We start from the raw sequence: 24,988 nt of genomic DNA, 5'->3' as shown, positions 1-24,988 counted from the left end.
CAGTCAACATGGATTTGTGCATGGAAGGTTATGTTTGACAAATCTAATGGCATTTTTGAAGAGGTTACTAGGAAAGTTGACAAGGGTAAAGCAGTGGATGTTGTCTATATGGACTTCAGTAAAGCCTTTGACAAGGTTCCACATGGAAGGTTAGTTAGGAAGGTTCAATCATTAGGTATTAATATTGAAGTAGTAAAATGGATTCAACAGTGGCTGGATGGGAGATGCCAGAGAGTAGTGGTGGATAACTGTTTGTCAGGTTGAAGCCTGGTGACTAGTGGTGTGCCTCAGGGATCTGTACTGGGTCCAATGTTGTTTGTCATTTACATTAATGATCTGGATGATGGGGTGGTAAATTGGATTAGTAAGTATGCAGATGATGCTAAGATGGGTGGTGTTGTGGATAATGAAGTTGGTTTTCAAAGCTTGCAGAGAGATTTAGCCAGTTAGAAGAGTGGGCTGAAAGATGGCAGATGGAGTTTAATGCTGATAAGTGTGAGGTGCTACATTTTGGTAGGAATAATCAAAATAGGACATACATGATGAATGGTAGGGCATTGAATAATGCAGTAGAATGGAGTGATCTAGGAATAATGGTGCATAGTTCCCTGAAGGTGGAATCTCATGTGGATAGGGTGGTGAAGAAAGCTTTTGGTATGCTGGTCTTTATAAATCAGAGCATTGAGTATAGGAATTGGGATGTAATGTTAAAATTATACAAGGCATTGGTAAGGCCAAATTTGGAATATTGTGTACAGTTCTGGACACCGAATTATAGGAAAGATGTCAACAAAATAGAGAGAGTACAGAGAAGATTTACCAGAATGTTACCTGGGTTTCAGCACCTAAGTTACAGGGAAAGGTTGAACAAGTCAGGTCTTCATTCTTTGGAGTGTAGAAGATTGAGGGGGAACTTGATAGAGGTATTTAAAATTATGAGGGGGATAGATAGAGTTGATGTGGATAGGCTTTTTCCATTGAGAGTAGGGGAGATTCAAACAAGAGGACATGAGTTGAGAATTAGAGGGCAAAAGTTCAGGGATAACACAAGGAGAAACTTCTTTACTCAGAGAGTGGTAGCTGTGTGGAACGAGCTCCCAGTAGAAGTGGTAGAAGCAGGTTTGATATTGTCATTTAAAGTAAAATTGGATAGATATATGGACAGGAAAGGAATGGAGGGTTATGGGCTGAGTGTAGGTTGGTGGGATTAAATGAGAGTAAGTGTTCGGCACGGACTAGAAAGACCGAGATGGCCTGTTTGCGTGCTGTAATTGTCATATGGTTATGTGGTCTCTTTTCCCTTTACAAGATGGCTGGGGTCCTGTCGGAGTCCGTGACCTATAGCTGCACTCAAACTGTAGCTCTCCACAGCAGTGTCTTCTTGCTCTTGGAACTTGCCAAGTGGCCTGGCACATTCAATATTTCCAAGTGCAGCCTAGAAGACAAGCACCTTCGGGGAGCAGCCCTGTGGACGGGCTGATTCCTCACCAGAATTGCCAATAGAAGCGTAGTGGGAGATTGAAACATCGAAAGAAGGCCCTCGAGTCAGTGGAGCTTGAGTAAGTGACGCTGCAGTTTGTAACATCGAAACAGCGAGCTGCTGCTCCCTCACCAGTGAGAGAGAGCATGTCTGAGATGTCAAAGTGTCGGGATGGACAGTAGCTTTTGATGGACTCTATGGTCTCTGGGGGGCTTTGCTGGTGCATGCATGGTGGGTGGTGGGGGATTGATGATTTTTACTGCAGTAATTGGGGAAGGGGTGTAGGGAGGGAGGATGCTTTTGCTGCTGCTAATGTGTGGGAGTTGGGAGTGAGCTTTGGGATTCTAATGTTTTCCTATCATTTATTCTTTGGGGTTTTATCCTTCCGTTTCATGGATGTCTGTGAAGAGTATTGTTTTCAGGTTTCATCTTGTATACATTCTCTGATATTAAATTGAGCCATTGAACAAATAACCATTGGGCAAAAAAAGACGATCTGTGCAAACACCAAATAAATAAATAGATAGATTAAATAAACAAACAAACCGACCAGCCATCTAGCCAACCAACCCATGTGTTGTTGAGACCTTAAAATTCAGTCCATAGATTACGGAATCAGTTCAGTTTTGAAATGAGTGAAGTTATCCATGCTGGTTCAGGAGCCTGATGGTTGAAGAGTCATAGCTACTGAACCCGGTGGTGTGGGATGTAAGGCTCCTGTACCTCCTTCCTGGTGGCAGAAGCGAGAAAAGAGCATTGTCTGTGTGGTGGGCATCCTTGATGACGGATGTTGCTTTTCTTGTGGCAGGCCTCTTTGTAGATGTGCTCAATGGTGGGGAAAGCTTTTCCGGTGATGGACCAGACTGTCTACCACTTACTGTAGGCTTTTCTGTTCTTGGATATTTGTGTGTCCATCCCAGCCTATGATGCAACTGGTCAGGATCCACGGTGCATCTATAGGAGTTTGTCAAAGTTTCAGATGGCATGGTGAATCCGTGCAAACTTATAGAAAGTAGAGGCAGTGTCATTTTGTCTTTGAAATGGCACTTTCATCCTGGTCTTAGGACAGATTCATTATTATGATAATAACAAGGAATTTAAAGTTACTGACCCTCTCCATCTCTGATCTCCTAATGAGGGCTCACTTAATGAAGTCAGTAACACCGATGAGCCAGCAGCTCTACTCGTTGCACCACTGTGTCACCTATGCATTGATTCCAGATTCAATTATACAGAGGCATCATTCATACTTTCATTAATCTGAAGTATGTGTGGGCACTGTAACCTGACTGTTGAATGCAATTTGTACTGGAATTCTATTACGGTAATATGTTAATTTAAACTACCACCTGTTGAATTGACTTTAAAGAAGAAAAAAGAAATAGCATTCACACAGCTACTTTTATATCTTTGTGTATGTGTGCGTGCGCGCGTATGTGTATGTGTGAGTGTGTGTGTGTGTGTGCATGTATGCGTGTTTGTGTGCGCGAGTGTGTGTGCATGTGCGTGTGTGTGTATATGTGTGTGTGTGCCTGCGTATGTGTGTGTGTGTGTGTGTGTGTGTGTGTGTGTGTGCATGTGTGCGTGTTTGTGTGCACGAGTGTGTGTGCATGTGCGTGTGTATATGTGTGTGTGTGTGTGTGTGTGTGTGTGTGTGTGTGTGTGTGTGTGTATATGAAGCTGGGTGGGGGGAAGGAGAAGTGACTTGTTTTGTAGTTGTTGTTGCTTGTGTTGTTTGGCTGAACATTGTGGACATGCTGTGCTCGCACCGCAATATGTGATGACACTTGCGTTCAGACACCAGCACATGGTCGTTTGTTAAATCAAATGACACATTTTACTACGTTTTAATGTATGTATGGTGGATAAATCTGAATCTATTTTCATGAAATTAGTATGACCACAGTTCGCAGGAGCAAGCAATGGAGCTCAGTGGATCACTATGGAGATCTTGACCAGTTCGGTTAGTTGGCTGAGAAATAGCAAATAGAGTTTAATTTAGTAGAAGATGGTGCATTTTAGAAAGTGAAATCCAGGTAGAACTTTCCCAGTGGTCCATAATGAGCTCATTGGGTAAGTGCAGAGCGCTGGAGCCTATTGACTTCAAGGTTTTTTAGAGCATCTGATTGGTTAATTGTTGTTTAACAGCAGTTCTTAATCGTTTAGAGGGCCTTGTGTTTTTCTGGAGTGACTTGCTCTTTACAATGTGGTCTCCTGGTGCTTTCTGTTGAAGATTACTAAGTTAATTTTGAAAGGCTCAGGGATTCTGTGTTACTTGTGTTTTTTAAGCGGATTTATTCACTGAGTCTTAGTTTTGAGAATGTTACTTCTCGCGGTGTTGCTTGGCCAAGCCACCAGCATTCTTTAGCACCTCTTTGAATAAACTTTCATCACCATCTCTACATCAGAGTCTGTCTTTTCTCAGCACTTGGGTTCCAATATTGCCAGCACACATAGTGACAGCGGACAATCGGACCCTGAGGATTGTTGCAGAACAGAGGGACTTGAAGTACAATGACATGGTTCCTTCTAAGTAGAGTCATTATTGGACTGGATAGTGAAGGCAGGTTGGCCTTCAACAGTCGGGCCTTGACTATAGAAGTTAGAATCTCATGACATGTTTGAACAGAAGGCTGGTGAGGCCAGCCTTGGAGGGTTGTGTTCAGTTTTGGTTGCCCTGATATGAGAGGAATGTTACTAACCGGGAAAGAGTGCAGAAAATATTTACAAGGATATTGCCAGGTCTAGAGGGACTGGGCTACTGGAAGAGGTTGGACTGGCTAGGACTTGGAGCATAAAAAAATTAAAGTGATCTTATAAAGATGATCTTATAATCATGAGGGGCTTAGATACACAGTTCTTTTTCCCAGGGTTCTGGAATGAAGGGTACAGGTTTATATTGAGAGGGGAGAGATTTAATAGGAACTTGAGATGCTTACTTTATTTTTAGGGGAGTCGGGTGTGGGGGGCGGTGTTGAGGGTCATAGAGTCATAGAATCATAGAAAACTACAGCAGAGAAACAGGCCCTTCAGGCCATCTAGTGCATGCCAAACCTTTCAGACTGCCTAGTCCAATCAATCTGCAGCCGGACCAGAGCCCCCATACCCCTCCATCCAGAATCCAGTTTATTATCACCGGCATGTGACGTGAAATTTATTAACTTAGCAAAAGCCGTTCAATGCAGTACATAATCTAGCAGTGAAACAAAATAAAAATAATAAATATAAAATAGTAAAGAAGTAAATCAATTATGTATATTGAATAGATTTTTTTAAAAAATGCATAAAAAGAAAAACTGTGCATTAAAAAAAGTGATGTAGTGTCCAAAGATTCAATGTCCATTTAGGACTCGGATGGCAGAGGGGAAGAAGCTGTTCCTGAATCGCTGAGTGTGTACTTTCAGGTGTCTGTACCTCCTACCTGACGGTAACAGTGAGAAAAGAGCATGCCCTGGGTGCTGGAGGTCCTTAATAATGGACGCTGCCTTTCTGAGAATGTACCTATCCAAATGTCTCTTAAACGTTGAAATCAAAATCACGTCTACCACTTGCGCTGAAAGCTTGTTCCACACTTTCACTACCCTCTGAGTGAAGAAGTGACCATTTAACATTTCCCACTTAACCTATGACCTCTAGTCGTAGTCTAACCCAACCGCAACGGAAAAAGCCTACTTGCATTTAACCTAACTATGCCCCCCCAATATCTCTCATAATTTTGTATACCTCTACTCAATTCCAAAGTTTCAAAGGTAAATTTAATGTTAGAGAAGTGTAAACAATATACATCCTGAAATGCTTTTTCTTCGCAACCATCCACAAAAACAGAGGAGTGCCCCAAAGAATGAAGGACAGTTAAATGTTAGAACCCCAAAGTCCCCCTCCCTCCCATGCATAAGCTGCAGCAAGCAACAATCCCTCCCCCCACCGGCAAAAGAAGCATCAGCACCCGCCACTGAGCTGAGCAAAGCAACAGCAAAGATGAAGACTTACAGTAGCCCAAAGACTTTGCGTTTCATCAGGTATTCGATGTACCACAGGCTCTCTCTCTTTCCCTCTCCCTAATAAGGGAGAAAGAGGTGACTCTGTTTTCACAGCAAGCGGCGAGACATAACAAACAACTGGCTGATTTATGATGTTAGAATTCTGTTACGTCGCTTTTTTTTAGCTCTGCACCCAAAGATCTGGGCACTCAGAACTCCCCCATTGGCACATGGGTCTCCTGCCTTGACACCGACCTTCGATCTGCCAGTCTCCGGAGCTCTGGGATCCTAGACCTCCAAAGCCGAGCTGGACTCTTATTCCAGGGAATAAAGTTCTAATCTATTCAATCTTTCCTTATAACTCATTTTAGAATCTTTCTCCATTTTAGAATCACAGACCTATCCTTTTCCATAATTACTTTGAAATTAATGGCATTATGATCACTAGATGCGAAGTGTTCCCTGAATCAAACTTCTGCCACCTACAATGCCTCATTCCACAATAGGAGATCAAGCATTGGGACTTCTATATACTGATTAAGGAAATTTTCCTGACACTTTTGACAAACTCTTTCCTATCCAGCCCTTTTGCAATATTGAAGCCCCAGTCAATATGTGGAAAATTAAAATCACCAACTATCACAAATTTAAGTTGTTTGCAAAAGTCTGCAGTCTCTCTATAAACTTGTTCCTCTAAATCTTGCAGACTGTTGGGTGGTCTATAATATAACCCAGTAACATTCTCATACTTTTCTTAGTCCTCACTTCCACCAATAAAACCTTGTTAGATGAGTTCTCCAGTCTGTCCTGACTAGGGTGACTTACTCCAAATCTGGTTCTGAGGAGGGAACCAGAGTTCTGTGTTTGAGTCCTTTTAATGCGTATGGTTGTTATTCACCACCTACGACATGGATCAACAGAGCGAGATCTTGGTCAAAAGGCAAGCAGATCTGAGACAGATGGAGATGAGACTCCCCTGCAGTCTAAACACACACACACACACACACACACACTTTGTCTTGAGGACAATGGACAATGAACGTGGAGAGTTATTGACATCCAGATAGAGATGAATGTTGGATGTCTGTTTCTCTCACAGAAGCTGCCTGACCTGCTGACTTCCTCCCATGTCTAATGTGTTGCTCCTGATTCCAACACCTGCAGCCTCTCGTGTCTGCACAGAATGCCTTATTTATTGTCCAGACCCTCTTCCTCACTTCCCCTTTGCTTGATTCACTATATCAGTCCCTCGTGCCCATTCCCCCGTTGCCTCATCCCTTCCCTCCCCTCGATGCTTAGTCCTCCTCCTCCACTCACACCCTCTCTCGGATCCCTTCTCATCTTGCAGCTCCTTCCAATCCTCCTCCAACCCTTCTCCCATTACCTGCCTCTCCAGCTCTTCTCCCATTACCTGCCTCTCCAGCCCTTCTCCCATTACCTGCCTCTCCAGCCCTTCTCCCATTACCTGCCTCTCCAGCTCTTCCATTACCTGCCTCTCCAGCTCTTCCATTACCTGCCTCTCCAGCTCTTCCATTACCTGCCTCTCCAGCTCTTCCATTACCTGCCTCTCCAGCTCTTCTCCCATTACCTGCCTCTCCAGCCCTTCTCCCATTACCTGCCTCTCCAGCCCTTCTCCCATTACCTGCCTCTCCAGCTCTTCCATTACCTGCCTCTCCAGCTCTTCCATTACCTGCCTCTCCAGCTCTTCCATTACCTGCCTGTCCAGCTCTTCTCCCATTACCTGCCTCTCCAGCTATTTGTTCTCCCTCAGGATGAGACTGCCCCTCTGAAACCAGCCAGTCACCTTCTTCCGGAACAGCCCTTATTCTCGATCACATTCCTTCTTCTTGGTCCTTGCAGCTGCACCTCCCAAATGAAACCCAGCCAAAATCTTTGGAGGACTTTCAGTCACTTGCCCAGCGCCGCCTGTTGAGCAGATCCTGCACAGAAAGTAACTACAGGTGGCACTGCCTCAAGAAGGTGGCATCTTTCATCAAGGACACCCCCATCCAGATGATTCCTTCATTTCTCTGCTGGCATCAAGCAGGAGTTACAGAAGCCTGAAGCCCCACACCACCAAGTTCAGGAACAACTACTTTCCGACAACCATCGGGTTATTGAACCAACCTGCACAATCCTAATCCTATCTCAGCAACAGAACACCACAGACCTTCTCTTACACGAGCCTGGCTCTCTCTGATTGACACTTTTTTTGCACCGTCTGTTATATTTTACCATAAGCAGCACGTTAGCATGGTGGTTAGTGCAGTCCTTTACAGCATCAGTCACCCAAGTTCAATTTCCACCGCTGTCTTTAGGAAGGCTGTACTCTAACCCCATGACTGCATGAATTTCCTCCGGGTGCTCCAGTTTCCTCCCACATTCCAAAGACGTACGGGTTAATAGGATAGTTGGTCTCACGGATGTAATTGAGCGGTGTGGGGTGGTTGGGCCAGAACGGCCTGGTACTGTGTAGTATCTCTAAATAAATAATTTTAAGTATAATTTATGAGTTCTGTGTGATGCTATCTAAACCTATGTTCCTATGAAGTCGTTGCAAGAAAGATTTTCTTGTACCTCACTGTACTTGTGCACATGACAAGAAACTGTGCAATTAGTTGGTCCTGGCACATGGTTTTTCCAGCCAATAGTTTTAATTTACTTCCACACTGATGTCAGATGGGAATATTAGAAACAGTGGTCCAGTGACCAGTCAAGAACAGAGTTGGATGGACTGAGAAGAACAGGAAACAAACTCCAGATGCCTCTAGACCTTCTGAGTGTAGGAAGGAGTTGGGCAGGAATCAAATAATAAACTTCAGTTTTGTATCTTATATATAGACAGAGTTATGGAGTCATCCAGCACAGAAGAGATTCAAGATCGTAATGTAAGTTTATTTATCATGTATACATCACAACATACAGTGAATGAGTCACTTGCGTTAACAACCAACACACCCAAGGATGTGCTGAGGGCAGCCTGCAAGTGCCATCACACATTCTGACACCAATATAACATCCCCATAATGCTCAGCAGAACAACACAGAACACAACAAAGCAGTACACAACAAGCAACAAAACAACAGCAGCATAACAAGGCCCATTCCTGCCTCCCACCCACGCACATACATAGCCCTCTAACCCCAAGCCAGACTGTCTTCTTTGGCATCCAGGCTCCAGCAGACTGGGATTCAGACTTGGACGTGCAGACGTTGGGCCTTCGAATTCCATAGCGTTGGGCTCCAGCCAATGGGTCTTGACTTCTATATTTCAAATTCAACCCTTGGGCCTTGATCCTCGTCATCATCCCCAGGAACTGCAGATCACCAAACACCAGGCCTCAAAAACCACTTTCAACCATTTCCATGTCAACCACCATTCTGGGTCATAACAATGGGATTCCACGTGCACTATCAGGTTGGAGAGAATCAATGCAGCATGAGATTTTTCTGGCGACACCCTCATTGTCCTAGAGGAAGAGGGATCCTCCTCTTTGGCTAACCTCTGGACTGGAAAATGTGATTCACACAGCTCTTTGCCACTCCATTTTGGAAAAGTTATGGGGCAGAAATCACTTCTGTCCTTCCAACTAATCTCAACAAAATAAATGATCCTATTGTTACTAACACACACAAAATGCTGGAGGAACTTAGCAAGTCAGGCAGCATCTGTGGAAAAGAATATTTCGGGACATTTCGGGCCGAGACCCTTCGCCAGGGAAGGAAGGGGGAAGAAGCCGGAATAAGGAGGTAGAAGACGTGGAAGGAATATGAGCTAAAAGGTGATGGGTGAAGCCAGGAGAGGAGGAATCACTTTGTTGCTCATAGGACGCAGCAGTATTTCACAAGTCCTTGCTATGCGACCACTGACACCAGGTAGAGAATCTCTGAAGGGTACTGATAATGGTTGGGGGTCACCCATCATTCGACATGGCACTTAATGAATGCTACTACACTGAGAGAGGCTATTCAACCCAAGCAGTCGTGCAAGTATTTCTACTCTGCTCCTTTACTTTCCCACTAACAATGCATTTCATTGGGCGCAAAGGTCATTGAGAAGTTCAGAAACCTTGGTTTATGAGTTAAAATGAAAGGACTTAACCCGAAGTGCCAACTCTTTATTCCTTTTTATTGATGTTGCCTGACCTGCTGAGTTCCTGAAGCAATTTTTGAGTTTAAAACTTCAAATGCATTTCCAGTCCTTTATTACTAATAAGGGCTGGTCAGAGTGTCTTTTGGTAAAATGAGCTTGCAGGTCGTAGACAGATTAATCATCAGCCATTGCTCAAACTTGGCACTTGATCAATGATTTATGCACATTTCATCATAGGCTGCTTCAGATGTCCTTGCAATGAGTCTTTCAGTCAAGATCAGCTGAAATTAGGGAATGAGCTCACTGTTCATATTGATAGAATTCTTAGTTTTTTTGAGAAGCTCCACATTACTGAAGGCACCAGGTAATTGTGGAATACTGAGGAGTCATTATCCCAGTGCGGGGTCCCAATCACTGATCTGGCTAGGTGCCTCTGTATGAATCATTTTGGGTTGGAGAGGTTATTAGATTGTGTTAGGACATGGGGTTTTGGAGAAATTCCCTTGGGATGTCCTCTGTAGATGTTGATCAGGTCTAATCCTTCAAATAGTCATTTTTTAAAGCAGTGATTTGCTGATTTTTATTTTAGCTAAGGGACACTTTAAAAGGAAATACTCAATTATCCATCCATTTTGTCCATCATTCTTATATTGGCTGTTAGAAAGGACCACACGCAAAATGCTTGCATTACGGAGGGGTTCTATTTCTAAAAAAAATCCGCTTCACTGTTTTTTTCTTTTGGAGCATGAAACCTTATTCCCTTAAATCAGAAAACTTTGAACTTATCTATGAAATGTATTGGTCTTTGTACAGGATGTTTGTTTCTCGACAGTAATATTGACAAGACAGCTGCTGGTTCATGGTGGGAGGCCACTGAAGTGATTGCCTTGTCAGTTTCCCAAGCAAACCTCTTCAGCAGGCAGCAGTTGCATGTGGAGATGATCTGCAATCCATAACAAACTGGAGACTGGAAGGTGATGGTGATAGAGACAGATAAGGAGTAAGGAAAACAAGGACAAATGGAACCAGGTAGAGAAGAGATTAGTGGCAGGCTCTTTCCATCCTTCTGACAGAATGGAGACATTTAATGCTGTATGCATATCAAATATGGGTGAGCAACTTTAGTGTTGTAACTCATAACAAATAATCTTGGTTACTCAGGCTGCACTTAAACTTGCAGGCCCTTTGCCAGATATTCTGAAGATAACTAATATAGAAAACTTTGTAAAGGAAGTGCTGCACAGCAAGATGAACTCACCATGTTAAAATAAAGACATGACATTATCTGGGCACATGTCAAGAAATACAAAAATAATAAAAATGAACAAAATGTATTGCTCCTTCTGCGTTTGCTTTTTTCTGTATTTCTCCCACATATATTCCAGAGACTGGCAGCTGTTGGTGGACCTCAAAAGGCAGCTGAGGTTCCCCGACCATATCACACCACCACCCTGCGACCAGACATTGTCCTTGTGTTTGAGTCTACCAAGCAGGTGGTGATGCTGGAGCTGACAGTCCCACGGGAAGATCACTTGGAAGAGGCCTTTGAAAGGAAGCTATCTAAGTATGCAGGACTGGTCAGCAGGCTGGACGGAGAGCGAGGTGTCTCCCAGTGGAGGTTGGTTGTAGGGGATTCGCAGCCCGTTCCTTCAGCAATTTGGGCATCGAGGGAGAGAGGAAGAGGAGAGCCATCCTCAGTACCACCGATGTGGCAGAGAGGGGCTCAAGGTGGCTGTGGCTCAAGAGAGGAGAGCCATGGGGTCATGTGTGGCTAGCCATATGGACACAAGCTGGGGTCTGATCAGCCCCTGCTGGGTCACCTGGAGAAGGGTGTATGATGTTGAAAGACCCGAAACACCCGATGATTCCAGGAACATCACTGATGATGTGTCCAGAAGCATCAGTAGATGTATGCACACAGCATAAGAGCAAATTTTAATCTCAGATTTTTGGGTAGTGATTTGTGAATTTTATAAGAGCGATTATCCATAACCAGAGTGGCTATAACTCAGGGATGGTTTATATACAATACTTATCAACTCTGCACTGTTACCCATTGCCGTGGATTTTATTTCCTAAATATACACTCAGTGTCCATGTTGTTAGGACCCTCAGACCTGATGAAAGGGCTCAGCCCAAAACGTTGACTGTTCGCTCTTTTCCCATGATGTTGCCTGGCCTGTTGAGTGCCTCCAGCATTTTGTATGTGTTGTTTGGGATTTCCAGCATCTGCAGATCCTTTCACATTTGTTATTAGGTATCTGTATACATCATCAAATATACCTAATAAATTATGTGTACCTAATAAGGTGTTGTGTGTCAGAGATGCATTTACACACACTACTGTTGTAACGGAGGTTACTTGTGTTACTGTTACCTTCCTGGCAGATTGAACAAGTCTGCTCATTCTCCTCTGACCTCTCTTTTCTTTGTAAACTCTAGAGAATATTGAGCATGAAACTCCCAGAAATCAGCATTTTTTGAGATACTCTAACAACTCCATCTGGCGCATTATTGTTCTAACTAAACCACTTAGGTCAAGGAAATGGCAGAAGAACTGAGTAAGTATTTTGGATCAGTCTTCACAGTGGAAGACACTATCAGTATGCTGGAGGTTTAGCAGGTAAATAAGTCACCTGGATCAGATGATATACATCCCAGGGTTCTGAAAGAGGTTGCTGAAGAGGTTGTGGTGCATTAGTAATGATCTTTCAAGAATCAATTGATTCTGGCATGGTTCTGGAGGACTGGAAAATTGCAAATGTCATTCCACTGTTCAGGAAGGGAGAGAGGCAGAAGGAAGGAAATTATTGTCCAATTAGTTTGCTCTCAGAGATTGGAAAGATGTTGGAGTTGATTGTTAAAGATGTGGTTTTGGGGTATTTCTAGGCACATGATAAAATAGGCCATAGTCAGCATGGTTTGCTTAAGGGAAAATCTTGCCTGACAAATCTGTTGGAATTCTTTGAAGAAATAACAAGCAGGATAGACAAGAGAATCGGTACTTGACTTTTCAGAAGGCATTTGACAAGGTGCCACACAAGAGGCTGCTTATTGAGTAAAGCACTCATGGTACTACAGGAAAGATAGTAACATAGATAGAAAATTGGCTGACTGGCAGGAGGCAGTACCAGAGAAAAGGGCACCTATTCTGGTTGGCTGTCAGTGACAAGTAGTATTCTGCAGGGGTTGGTATTGGGACTGGTTGCTTTCGTATCATATGTCCATGATTTTGATGACAGAATTGATGGTTTTGTGGCAAAGTTTGCAGGTGATACAAAATTAGGTGGAGGGTCAGGTAATGCTGAGGAAGGAGGGGTCTGCAGAAGCTCTTGGACAATTTGGGAGAATGGATAAAGTTGTAGATGGAATATAGCGCAGAGAAGGGTATGGTCATGCACTTTGGTAGAAGGAATAAAGGCATAGACTATTTTCTAAATGGAGAGAAATGTTGCCTTTGATGAACACGTACTAAATGCTCGTGGAACTCAACAAATCCTGTTGCATCTATGGAGAGAAATGAATGGTCAATGTTTTCAGACCTTTCATCGGGACTTCACCAGCACTGGCCTCTGCCCCAAACACCAGCTGTTTTTAACCGAGAGTTTTCAGCACCTGCAGGATCTCTTGTGTCTCCAGGCTCCCTCACATAGTCTCAGTTATGTGGAAGGACTGGGTAGGTTAGGCCCATATTTCCATCAGTTAGCACCAGATTCTAAAACTTGCCTACACACTAGAGCCAATATACAGTGGCCAATTAACCTACCAGGCCACGTCTTTGTGATGTGGGAGATATTAATTTAGCATCAATACTTATGCAAATGTAATGATATGCCTTGTAGAATGAATAGCAACAATGTAGTATCCTACATTGGATAAATGTATACTTTATGAATAAAGTACATTTTTATAATATACTAGCCCAAAACTTGAATATAAATCCATTCTACCATGCTTAAAGTTATCACCTCAGGCAATTATTGAAATTAAAGATTAATTATTAGCTTTATTTGTCACGTGTTCATTGAAACATCAAAGCATACAATGAAATGAGTCATTTATGTCAAAGCAAACCATTGAGGATTGTACTGGGCAGCCAACACTTCCGGCAGCAACATAGCATGTCCACAACTTACTAAACTTTGCAATGTGGGAGGAAACTAGCTGGCCCAGACAAAACTCACGCTATCACAGGGAGAATGTAGAAATGCATCACAGACAGCAGTGGGCCCATTCACCTAATAAACTGTGAGCCTATTTGGAAAGGTCAGGAGTGGGCCAAAATGTGGTGGCAGGGTCCAGGTCCTGGAGCAAGGGAAAGACCCAATGTTTGGATGATTTAAACACTGGGCCAGATGGATTGAAAAGGCGGGGTATCGGGACAAGAGACGAGGGTTGGACAGTTTTGTTCATTACTCAGTAACGTTTACTCCACCCTTCGCTGCACAGAGGTTGAGGCTGTGGGCCTGCTCTGACTGCTCCTGGCTTTGTGTGCGAGGACTCACTTTCACTCTAAATGCTACTTGCTTACGCAATTGTGAAGTATGTGAAGACTTGGCATGCCAGTTAAAACTTGGACAAGCTTCTATAGAAGCGTGGTGGAGAGTACAGAGACTGCTTGTGTCACAGACTGGTATGGAAACACCAATGTTGTGGGACAGAAAATCCTGTAAAAAGTAGTGGATACAGCCCAGTGCATTATGGGTAAAGCCATCCAACCATTGAGCACGTCTATCCAGAGCACTGTTACAGGAAAGCAGCATTAAAGACCCCTTCATGCTCTCTTTTCGCTGGAAGGAGATACAGGAACCTCAGGATCCACATCACCAGGTTCAGGAACAGTTATTACCCCTCAGCCATCAGGCCGTTGAACCAGAGGTGGAAAACCACTGAACTTCACTCACCCATCACTGAACTCTTCCCACAACCTATGGATTTACTTTCAAAGACTCTTCATCTCATGTTCTTGATATATTAATTACGTATTTAATATTATTTTTTATTTTATCTCAGCTCAAGCTGGTAAAACCTGAGGAACGGGCATAGCCAAGCACAATCATTTCTCAATTGCTAGTAAGTTTTGGAGTATTGTGGCGGTGTTAAGATTTGTGGCAACACAAGACCAAGTGGTTAACACAAAAAACTTATGTATGGTTAATAAAGATGAGAAAATCTGCAGATACTGGAAATCCAAGCCACACATGCAAAATGCTGGAGGAACTCAGCAGGCCAGGCAGCATCCATGGAAAAGAGTTGACGTTTCAGGCCGAGTCTCTTCATCAGGATTTTTCATCTTTTTTCCCCGATCCTGATGAAGGATCTCATCCAGATATTTCGACTGTTTACTCGTTTCCACAGATGTTGTTTGGTCTGCTGAGATCCTCCAGCATTTTGTGTGTATATAATGGATGTCTAATAACGAATACCCTATTCGTGTTCCATGCTCTTTCAATTCTTTTTAAATTAGCATATTTCTGATGTTTTCGCTTATTGATTTCTATATGTTGTCTGTGTTTGGAATGGCGATATCTGTAAAGTAAGTTGTTCTTGATTGCTTATCCTGTAATATTATATCCGGACTATTATTAAGGATTGTCCTACCTGTAATAATGGATCAGTCGTATTATAAATTGTGGGATTCTGACTCTAAAACTCGATCAAGTTTGCATTTATAGTAAGGTGAATGATGTTTACCACTTGATAAGCCTGGGCAAGTAATCAGATTGAGTTAAACCACTGCAGGATCCTGTAATGTGATGGATTGTTTCTGGTATCTCTTGGTATTTTTTGTGTTTATTGTCTTGAATTTGTTGGACTTTCATTACGGATTTTTGATATTTTTTGTGGTAACCAACTTGTCCTGTATTGCCACAATGAACCCCTTTCTCTTTCTGGGAAGAAGTCTCCAACTCTGAGCCAGGCGTTTCACGTTTCCTTGACGACATCTCATCTGCTCAGATCATGGAGATGTCGTTCATGGAAAGTCAGGCTCTTCCATTGGTTAACATTTTCTTCTGTAGTGATAATTCCTTCATTTTTCTGGATTGTGTCTTCACTTAAGTCTAGTGGTATGTACTTCTTATCAAAATTGCATATGCTCATTTGGAATACTGAATCCTGTTTTTGTTGATAAAGATATATCCTTGTAAGCTTTATCTGACTATTGTGTAATTTTTTTTGTCCATTATTTCTCTTCCTCCTTCTGACCTAGGTAGCGTGTTCATGAATGCGTAGTATTTTCTAAAATTTGTCATTTCTGATCTTATTTCTTTATAAATTTTCCAGACATTTTTTCTTTTTCTTTTTATACCTGCACAGTTTTGTACATTGGTTGTTGTCTATCCTGTAGGGTGTGATCTTCCATTGATTCCATTGTGTTTCTTGTATTTTCTGTGATTGTCTACAAAAACATGAATCTCAGGGTTGTACATGGTGACATATACTTTGAATTTTGAACTGTGGGTGAGAGATAGAATCTGGGGGAGGGAGGAGGGTTGATGGCAATGTGGGGACAATAAAATATAGGATTAATGTTCCATTAGTGTAAATGGGGTGCTGATGGTCAGCATAGATTCAATGGACTGAATAGCTAATTTCCATGCAGCATCTCTCCACGACTCTGACTCTACTTACAGTAAATACTAACTATTCCCACTCAGTTAACAGACACTGGTGGAGTGATACATTAGCAATATGGTTATATTAATAGAACAAAAGGTGGGATAATACAGCATTCATTTTCATATTTCTCTATGAAGGTGGTGATTGGTTTAACTAGATTTTATGAAAATACATAAAATACAAGTAGTGATTGAAAAAGAACATTGAATATTACCAAGTCTAATGCTGGCTCTCAGTCACACTTCCATCTGCACCATTACCCTGTTCATTTCCCTGTAACCTATTTGCCCTTATATTCCTATTTATTTCTGATCCTTCTGTCATCAATATACACTGGGGACAATTTACAGCAGCCAGTTAACCTACACTAATCCAGTACAAGCCCATTTTATTCTGCCCACACTCCCATCAACTGTGTCTCAGTCTCTACACTCACCTTCTCATTAGGGAGCGACGTAAAGCAGCCAGTTAAACAAACAGGTGGAAAGTCGTACCTGGGGAAACACATGTGATCACAGGGAGACCACGCAAACTCCACACAGACAGCACTGGAGTTAAGGATCGAACCTTGTAGGGAGGCGCTATAAAACAGCAACTGATTGCTGCCTCGCTGTGCTGATCTTGAATTAAATAATGCTGTCTCACCATGGTAGTTAAATAGTTATGACTATGTATGTTCTAGGGGTAGGCCCGGTAGCAGTGTTTCATGAGAGCCCCATCTAGTTTATCCAAATCACGTAATGCCCTGATCTGAATCTGCTATAAAGACTAGGATATAAAGCACTTTCTCTTTCTGAGTAAATAAATTTACTTTGAACTTTGAACTTTAAGCAGCAGCAAATTAAAGTAGACATTCTTTCTTTTATCATGGCTGACAAGCCTCCACCCAATTTAATCCACAACACCATTGACTGATAAAAAAAAACCCACTAGCTCTGTAATATCATGTGACAACTTAACAGCTTCTCAAGTCATAATATCAATGAAAATTGGCTGTATTTCTGTTAAACATTCTATCATTTAGAACCCTTATAATGTTTGGTTAACAGGAATGTTTCCTTGGAAACTTTGAAGAGCATTTTACTGTAGGTTTCGCCCGACATTCAGGTTCAAATTCAAGTGTAATTGTCATTAAATCATACATGGATATCCATGAATACAGCCAAACAAAACTGCATTGTTCCAGGGCCAAGGTACAAAACACAGTACCAACAGTCACACACAGCACAAGGTACATAGAGCTCATTTAAGCCAAAAGTAAGCATTCAGCCACATATAACCCAAATCTCTGAGTGACATGTTTTCTAAATTGACTGTGTATGGGTGTTATTGGCAAGAATTCCTAATGCTTTACGCCACATGTACAGTGTTAAAGAGATTCAAGGCTGCTCACAAAGTATGTTTTCATTTCAAAAGTAAACATTATTCATAGAAGTATAAAGATTATTTAAGTAATATGGTGCAATTAGTATATATCGTTATGGTCATACATAGAATCATCAAATTAATGTACTTGTTATGTCAAACCAACACTTTGTAAATTCAAATGTGCCTTGTTTGAGCAGTACACCCTTTAAGCATCTGTAGGGGTATTACCCAGGGCAGAAGTTCCCTAGACCAGGGATGACAAACCTTTTGGAGAGTGTATGCCTAAACTGGCAAATATCTTCTAAAAAAGAAGTCTCTTTAGTGCCAACACACACAAAATGCTGGTGAAACACAGCAGGCCAGGCAGCATCTATAGGGAGAAGCACAATCGACATTTCGGGCCAAGACCCTTTGTAATTTTCAGCATGTGGCGACCTACTTTCTGTGCAGGTGAACTGGCTCACAGATAGCCAGCGCACAGGGGGAGACTTTGGTAATGCACCTCCGATGTCATTTCCGCCCAGAGAGGGCGGGCGCTAGGGATTAAATGCCAGTGCCGCAAAGTTTGAATAAACTAGTCTCAAAACGGCTTACCGACTGCGTGTCGTCTCTAGCTCTGTATGTAGCACATCGCTACATTGGTGACCCCGACGGTCCAATTGGGATTTGGACCAAAGATGACTGACTCTTCATCTGTTCACGCAGTTTCGCTAAAACTGCTGACTTTCTGGAAGCTACAACCACGCGTGTGGTTTAGCCAAGCAGAAGCCCAGTTCCAGATCGGCAGATATCTTCTGATTCCATGCGATACTACCACGTGGTGAGCGCCCTTGACCAGGAGACAGCCACCCAGGTTGCGGATTTCATACAGTCGCCCCCGGAAGAAGGCAAATATGAAGCATTCAAAGCGCTGCTCATTGGGACCTTTGGCCTCCTGCAGTGTGAGCATGGTGCCCGCCTGCTTCACCTGGACGGTTTGGGAGACAGGCTGCCGTCAGCATTGATGAATGAGATGCTGGCCCTGGCTGACGGACACAAGCCCTGCCTCATGTTCGTGCAAGCGTTCCTAGAACAACTGCCTGAGGACATACATCTGCTGCTGGCCGATGCAGATTTCAGCGACCCCCGGAAGGTGGAGGCCTGGGCAGATGTGCTGTGGAAAGCCAAGAGGGAGAGTGTGGCATCCATCGGTCGGATTACCAGGCCAAGTGCCCAACAGCAGACCAGACCAGGCCTGGCAGGAGGGCGCACTCAACACAGAGGCAGGAGTGAGGAGGACAGTGAACAGTGGTATTTCTACCACCAGTGGTGGGGCACAAAAGCCCGCCGTTGTCGCCCGCCCTGCAAAGGCCAGTTGCCGCTAATGACTATGGCGGCTGGCAACCAGGACACATCTTGTACATCTGGAACAAACAGTCGGGACGCTGCTTCTTGGTCAACACCAGAGCAGAAATCAGCGTCTTGCCCCCGACGGGGTACGACACCCACAACAGAAAGCCAGGACCCACCCTGAGGGCTGCAAACGGCAGCATGATACGGACCTACGGCACCCGCACAGTACAGCTGCAGTTCGGCGCCAGCTGGTTCACGTGGGACTTCACACTGGCCGCGGTGGCCCAACCACTCCTGGGGGCGGACTCCTTGCGAGCTCACAGCCTGCAAGGGAAAAGACTAGTACATGCTGAGACTTTCCAGACATTCTCCCTGGGTGAAGCCAAGTTGCCGGCCCTATACCTGGACTCCATCATGCTGTCGGACAACGAATTCACCAAAATCCTGGCGGACTTTCCATCGATTCTGGCACCGCAGTTCACGACAGCCATGCCCAGACACGGGGTACAGCACCACATTCCGACCCAGGGACCACCCCTCCACACCTGCGCACGAAGGCTTCCCCCGGAAAACCTCTGCCTGGCGAAAGAGAAGTTCAAGAGGATGGAGGAATTGGGGATCATACGGAGGTCCGACAGCCTCCCTCCTGCACATGGTGCCCAAAACAGCCAGGGGTTGGAGACCATGCGGCGACTACCGCAGACTGAACGAGGCTACAACTCCAGGCCGCTACCCTGTGCCGCACATACAGGACTTTACAGCAAACCTGCACGGGGCAAGAATCTTTTCCAAAGTAGACCTCATCCGGGGGTACCATCAAATCCTGGTGCACCCTGAAAACATCCCCAAAACAGCACTCATCACCCCGTTTGGCCTGTTCGGGTTCCTCCGAATGCCGTTCGGCCTGAAGAATGCCACACAGACGTTCCAGTGGCTGATGGATGCGGTGGGACACGACCTGGACTTTGCTTTCATCTATTTGGACGACATCATTATAGCCAGCAGTAGTCAACAGGAGCATCTGTCCCACCTGCGCCAGCTCTACTCCCTCCTGCGTGATTTTGGCCTTACGATCAACCCGGCCAAATGCCAGTTTGGTCTCAATACCATCGACTTCCTGGGCCACAGGATGACCAAAGACGGGGTAAAACCTTTGTCCACCAAGGTAGATGCGATCCGCCACTTTGCCCAGCCCAACACGGTCAAAGGCCTGCAGGAGTTCGTTGGTATGGTTTCCTCCCCTCAGCAGCCTGTATCATGCACCCTTTGTACACCCTGATGTCGGGTAAAGGCAAGGACATTACTTGGGACGAGGAGGCCGTGGCCGCTTTCGTTAAGGAAGCCTTGGCAGATGCCGCGAAGCTGGTGCACCCCGGAACGGACGTTCCGACCGCGTCACGGTGGACGCATCCGACACAGCAGTCGGTGGGGTGCTGGAGCAGCTCATTGAGGGGCGCTGGCGACCCCTGGCGTTCTTCAGCAAGCACCTACGACCACCCAAACTCAAGTGCAGTTCTCTTGACCGGGAGCTGTTGGTACTGCATCTGGCAATTCAGCATTTCAGGTACTTCTTAGAAGGCAGGCCCTTCACCACATTCACAGACCACAAACCATTGACCTTCGCGTTCACAAAGGTGTCCAATCCCTGGTCGGCTCGCCAGCAGCGACATCTGTCCTACATATCTGAGTACACAACAGATATCCAGCATATCTCGGGAAAGGACAACTCTCCAGACCAGCTGTCCAGGCCCTGTCCCTGGGGGTGGACTATGCAGCACTGGCGAAGGCGCAGCAGGCAGATGAGGAGATGCCCAGTTACAGGACCACAGTCTCAGGTTTGCAGCTGCAGGACTTTCTCATAGGCCCAGGTGAGAGGACCCTCCTGTGTGACGTGGCTACTGGCCAACCTCGCCCCATCGTCCCGGCAGCCTGGAGGTGGCGGGTTTTCAACTCCATACACGGTTTGGCACACCCATCTATCAGGACAACTGTCCGGCAGGTCTCCAGCAAGTTTGCGTGGCATGGACTTCGCAAGCAGGTCAGTGAATGGGCCAGAATGTGCGCACAGTGCCAAACAGCCAAGGTGCAGTGGCACACTAAAGCCCCGCCGCAGCAGTTCGAACCCACCCACCGGAGGTTCGACCACATTCATGTGGATATCATGAGTCCCCTACCAGTGTCTCGAGGAGCGCGGTACCTCCTAACTATGGTAGACCGGTTCACGAGGTAGCCAGAGGCAGTCCCGCTTTCCGACACATCTGCCGATTCCTGCGCCCGAGCACTGATCGCAACCTGGGTAGCACGCTTCGGGGTACCGGCCCACATTACCTCCGACAGAGGCGCCCAGTTCACCTCCAGCCTGTGGTCGGCTGTGGCCAGCCTGTTTGGAACGCAGCTACACCACACTACTGCCTACCACCCACAGTTGAACGAACTATTGGAACGCTTCCACCGTCACTTGAAGTTGGCTCTCGTGGTCTGTCTGAGAGGACCTAACTAGGTGGACAAACTTCCTTGGGTCCTGCTTGGAATTCGCACAGCGCCCAAAGAAGTTCTGCATGCCTCATCAGCCAAGTTGGTGTACGGCGCACCCCTGGCCGTCCCAGGAGAGTTTATACCAGCCCCAAGGGGGCAAGAGGAAGAACCCGCAGCAGTCCTGGACAGGCTACGCGAAAGGCTCGGCAACCTGGCCCCAGTACTGACTTCACAGCACGGACGGACCCCGACCCATGTACCCAAAGATCTGTGGAACTGTAAGTTTGTGTTTGTACGAAGGGGCAGACACCGGGCACCACTACAGAGGCCGTACGAGGGGCCGTTCAAGGTGATCAACAACAACGGGTCCACGTACGTTCTGGACATTGGGGGAAAGAGGAAGTTTTCACGGTGATATTAGCAGATATTATCATTGATTGATGAATTAGTAACTATAAATATAGATATTTTAAGGAAAAATGATGAGTCCTGTTACTGATTTACGTCTTCATTGTTTTACTATTAATAACATTATAAATGAAGCGTTTTCAAAAACTTCAAAAATTATTGATATTTGTCTTTTAAAATGACAAGTAAAAAATAACCTAATTTCTAAGTAGTTTTGTCATTGTAACCACGTATTATCTAAATACTGATGTGTCTGCCAGGTCTGTGAGGATTTCAAAATGTATCATCCAAATTCACATATTCTCACTATCTCTAGCAGGTGCCAAGCTGGTGTGAGACTTGTCCTGCGAAAACATCTCACTGTTCTCGGGTTGTAAAAGAATTGTTCGCTACTTCACTTGACAGTAAAAATAACCATTATGTATCTTTTTATTATTAAAGAATTGACAGTGCATGCTGCATACCAACAATATTTTTACAGGTGCTATAGGTTCACCTCTCCTATCCTAGAGTGCACTCCTTCCCCACAAGGGCCTTTGCATTGGCTGTACCAAACTTCAGCGTTTTCCCTCGCATTTACCAAGCACCTCACCATGTTTACCGAAGTCCCTGATCTCCTGATTAAACTTTTTAGTATTAAGAACACTTTCTGCTGTTATATGACAATATCACAGTATTTGTGCTAACTTTAATTAGACAGGTTTGAAATGGATAAAACAGTCCTCTCCATCCATTCAGAGCAAGGTAGGGTTTGTTGTTCTTTTAGATGAATTTGAAACCTTATCACTTCTTATCAACACATGGCATGCACACACGTGCACATCTGTGTGCCTGCACTCCCACAGCTATTTAAGAACACAGTCGTGAGATAACAGTACATGAAACACTATGGAGATTCTGTAGAGGCTGGAGATCTTGAGTAACACACACACACGTGCACACACACACACACACACACAAAATGCTGGAGGAACGTGGCAATTCAGGCAGCATCTATAGAGGGAAATAATCAGTTGAAAATTTGGGCTGAAACCTTTAAATGAAGACCAGACTTCCATCCAGGCAATGCTTTATTCTATATTCTAGCTGCTGCCATTGGGAAGGAAATACCAGAGGCTTAGGTCCCACACCACCAAGTTCAGGAACAGTTATTACCCTTCAACGATCAGGGTCCTGAACCAGCGTGGATAACCTCACTCACCCCAACACTGAACTGATCACTGAGCACAATTGATGGATTTCAAGGACTTTCAAGGATTTTACAGTTCATGCTCTCAGTATTATTTATCTTTTTATCTATCTATTCATGTATTATTTCTTTCTTTACTTATTTATTATTTGCTTTTTTAAAATATTAGCACAGCTTGTCTTCTTCTGCACATTGGTCGTTTATCAGTCTTTGTGTGGAGTTTTTCCATAGAATCTATCCTACTTCTTTGTCTTACTGTGAATGCCTGCAAGAAAACTAATCTCAGGGTAGTATATGGTGACATACATGGAATTTGATAATAAACTTACTTTGAAATTTGAACTTGAAAAGGAAGGGGACAGAATCGAGAATAAAAAGATGGGGGAGGGGGATGGTCACAAGTATCCACCCTACTGATGATGCCTTATCTTCACAAGTGAAAAAATAGATTTTGCACTAATATGTCACCAGCTGTAGATGCAAAAGTTTTACTTTCTGCACCTCAGACCGATATTCTGAAGAACTTCTCTTGAACTGAAAATTCATCAAGATTTTAAATCCCTTAAACACAAAGATAACAGCAGGTGATTAAATGCAATGTTTTAGATATAAGGTTAAGATGGCCTTATTTCCACATGTATATCAAAACATGCAGTGAAATGCATCGTTTGTGCCAACGACTAACACAGTCGGAATATGCGCAGGGGACAGTGCACAAGTGTTGCCATGCTTCCAGCACTAACGTAGCATGCTCACAATTTACGAATCCTAATCTGTTCAATTTTGAACTGTGCGAGGAAAGCCACAGGCTCATGGAGAAAATGCACAGTACAAATTCCTGATAGACACGGGTGGGAATTGAACCCTGATCGCCGGCACTGTAGTAGCTACTGTGCCACCCTCATCCTACATAGTTTACTTCAACTCTTTGGGTGTAGACAAATAACTTTGTAGAAAAATACATAACAACTAACGAGACTGCTTTATAAGACAGACAGACAGACAGACAGACAGACAGACAGGCATACTTTATTGATCCCAAGGGAAACTGGGTTTCGTTACAGTTGCACCAACCAAGAATAGGTAGAAATATAGGTTGAAAGTAAACAAATGTTAAGTCGAAATACAGATGCAATGTAAACTTTACTTGCAACAGCATCACAGGAGAATAGCATCAAAATCACTACCTTCACAAGAAAACAATAAACATAAATCCCATCTAATTCTTATAAGATAGAAAACAATCAGAGCAAAAACGAAACACGCTGTGGTTGCTATACTCAGGAAGTAAATATTCATTTGAGGAAGTGTTTAAATATTCTAACACCTATGGATAGTCGAACGATTCTGAGCAAAAACTTCGGATATTCAAAATATAGTGATTTTATCTCCGTATTGATCAAATTCTTGCCCAAGATACAAAAACCCTTAACACTGATTGACAGAACAAATAAGTCTTTAGCTATAGCTAAACCACTTAATTCTTCTCTTATCTCATCTGGGTGTGTCAATGTGGGCTGATTAATATAAACATTCATCTATTGTTCTGCTCTACACAATTCAAAAGAGTGCAAACCCATACACAGTGCAGAGTGGCCGGTTTCAGTGTGTTGGTGGATGTTACAATACTGAATAAAGTGGCTCTGTCTAAATGGAAACAGCTTGCTTTGCCAGTTTCTGAGGTATATAAAATTTATCTTACTCTGCAAACAGGCAGCTTGCATCCTCTTTAGGCAATGGGGTCTGTTTGATTACTGCTTGAAGTTACATGTGAACAGATTTTCTTGTTTGAAGGCTGGTTCTTGTATTGATAGTTGCTATCCACATAATTCCTGATTAATAGCGGCATTCAGTCCTGTCATAGTCCAAATCGATACTTGACATTATCTACTCATAAGATGGGGCGGGATGTTCATGTCCATTTTAACATATTTTTCTCCATATGTGTCTGTCAGTACTTACTTGTGTCCCTTTCCGTGTGTGTGTGTGTGTGTGTGTGTGTGTGTATGTGTTTGGGGTGTTTGTTAATGTGGTTTATGTGC

The sequence above is a fragment of the Hypanus sabinus genome, chromosome 21 (genome assembly GCF_030144855.1).
Source record: "Hypanus sabinus isolate sHypSab1 chromosome 21, sHypSab1.hap1, whole genome shotgun sequence".
NCBI lineage: Eukaryota > Metazoa > Chordata > Chondrichthyes > Myliobatiformes > Dasyatidae > Hypanus > Hypanus sabinus.
Note: the sequence above shows the minus strand (reverse complement) of the source record.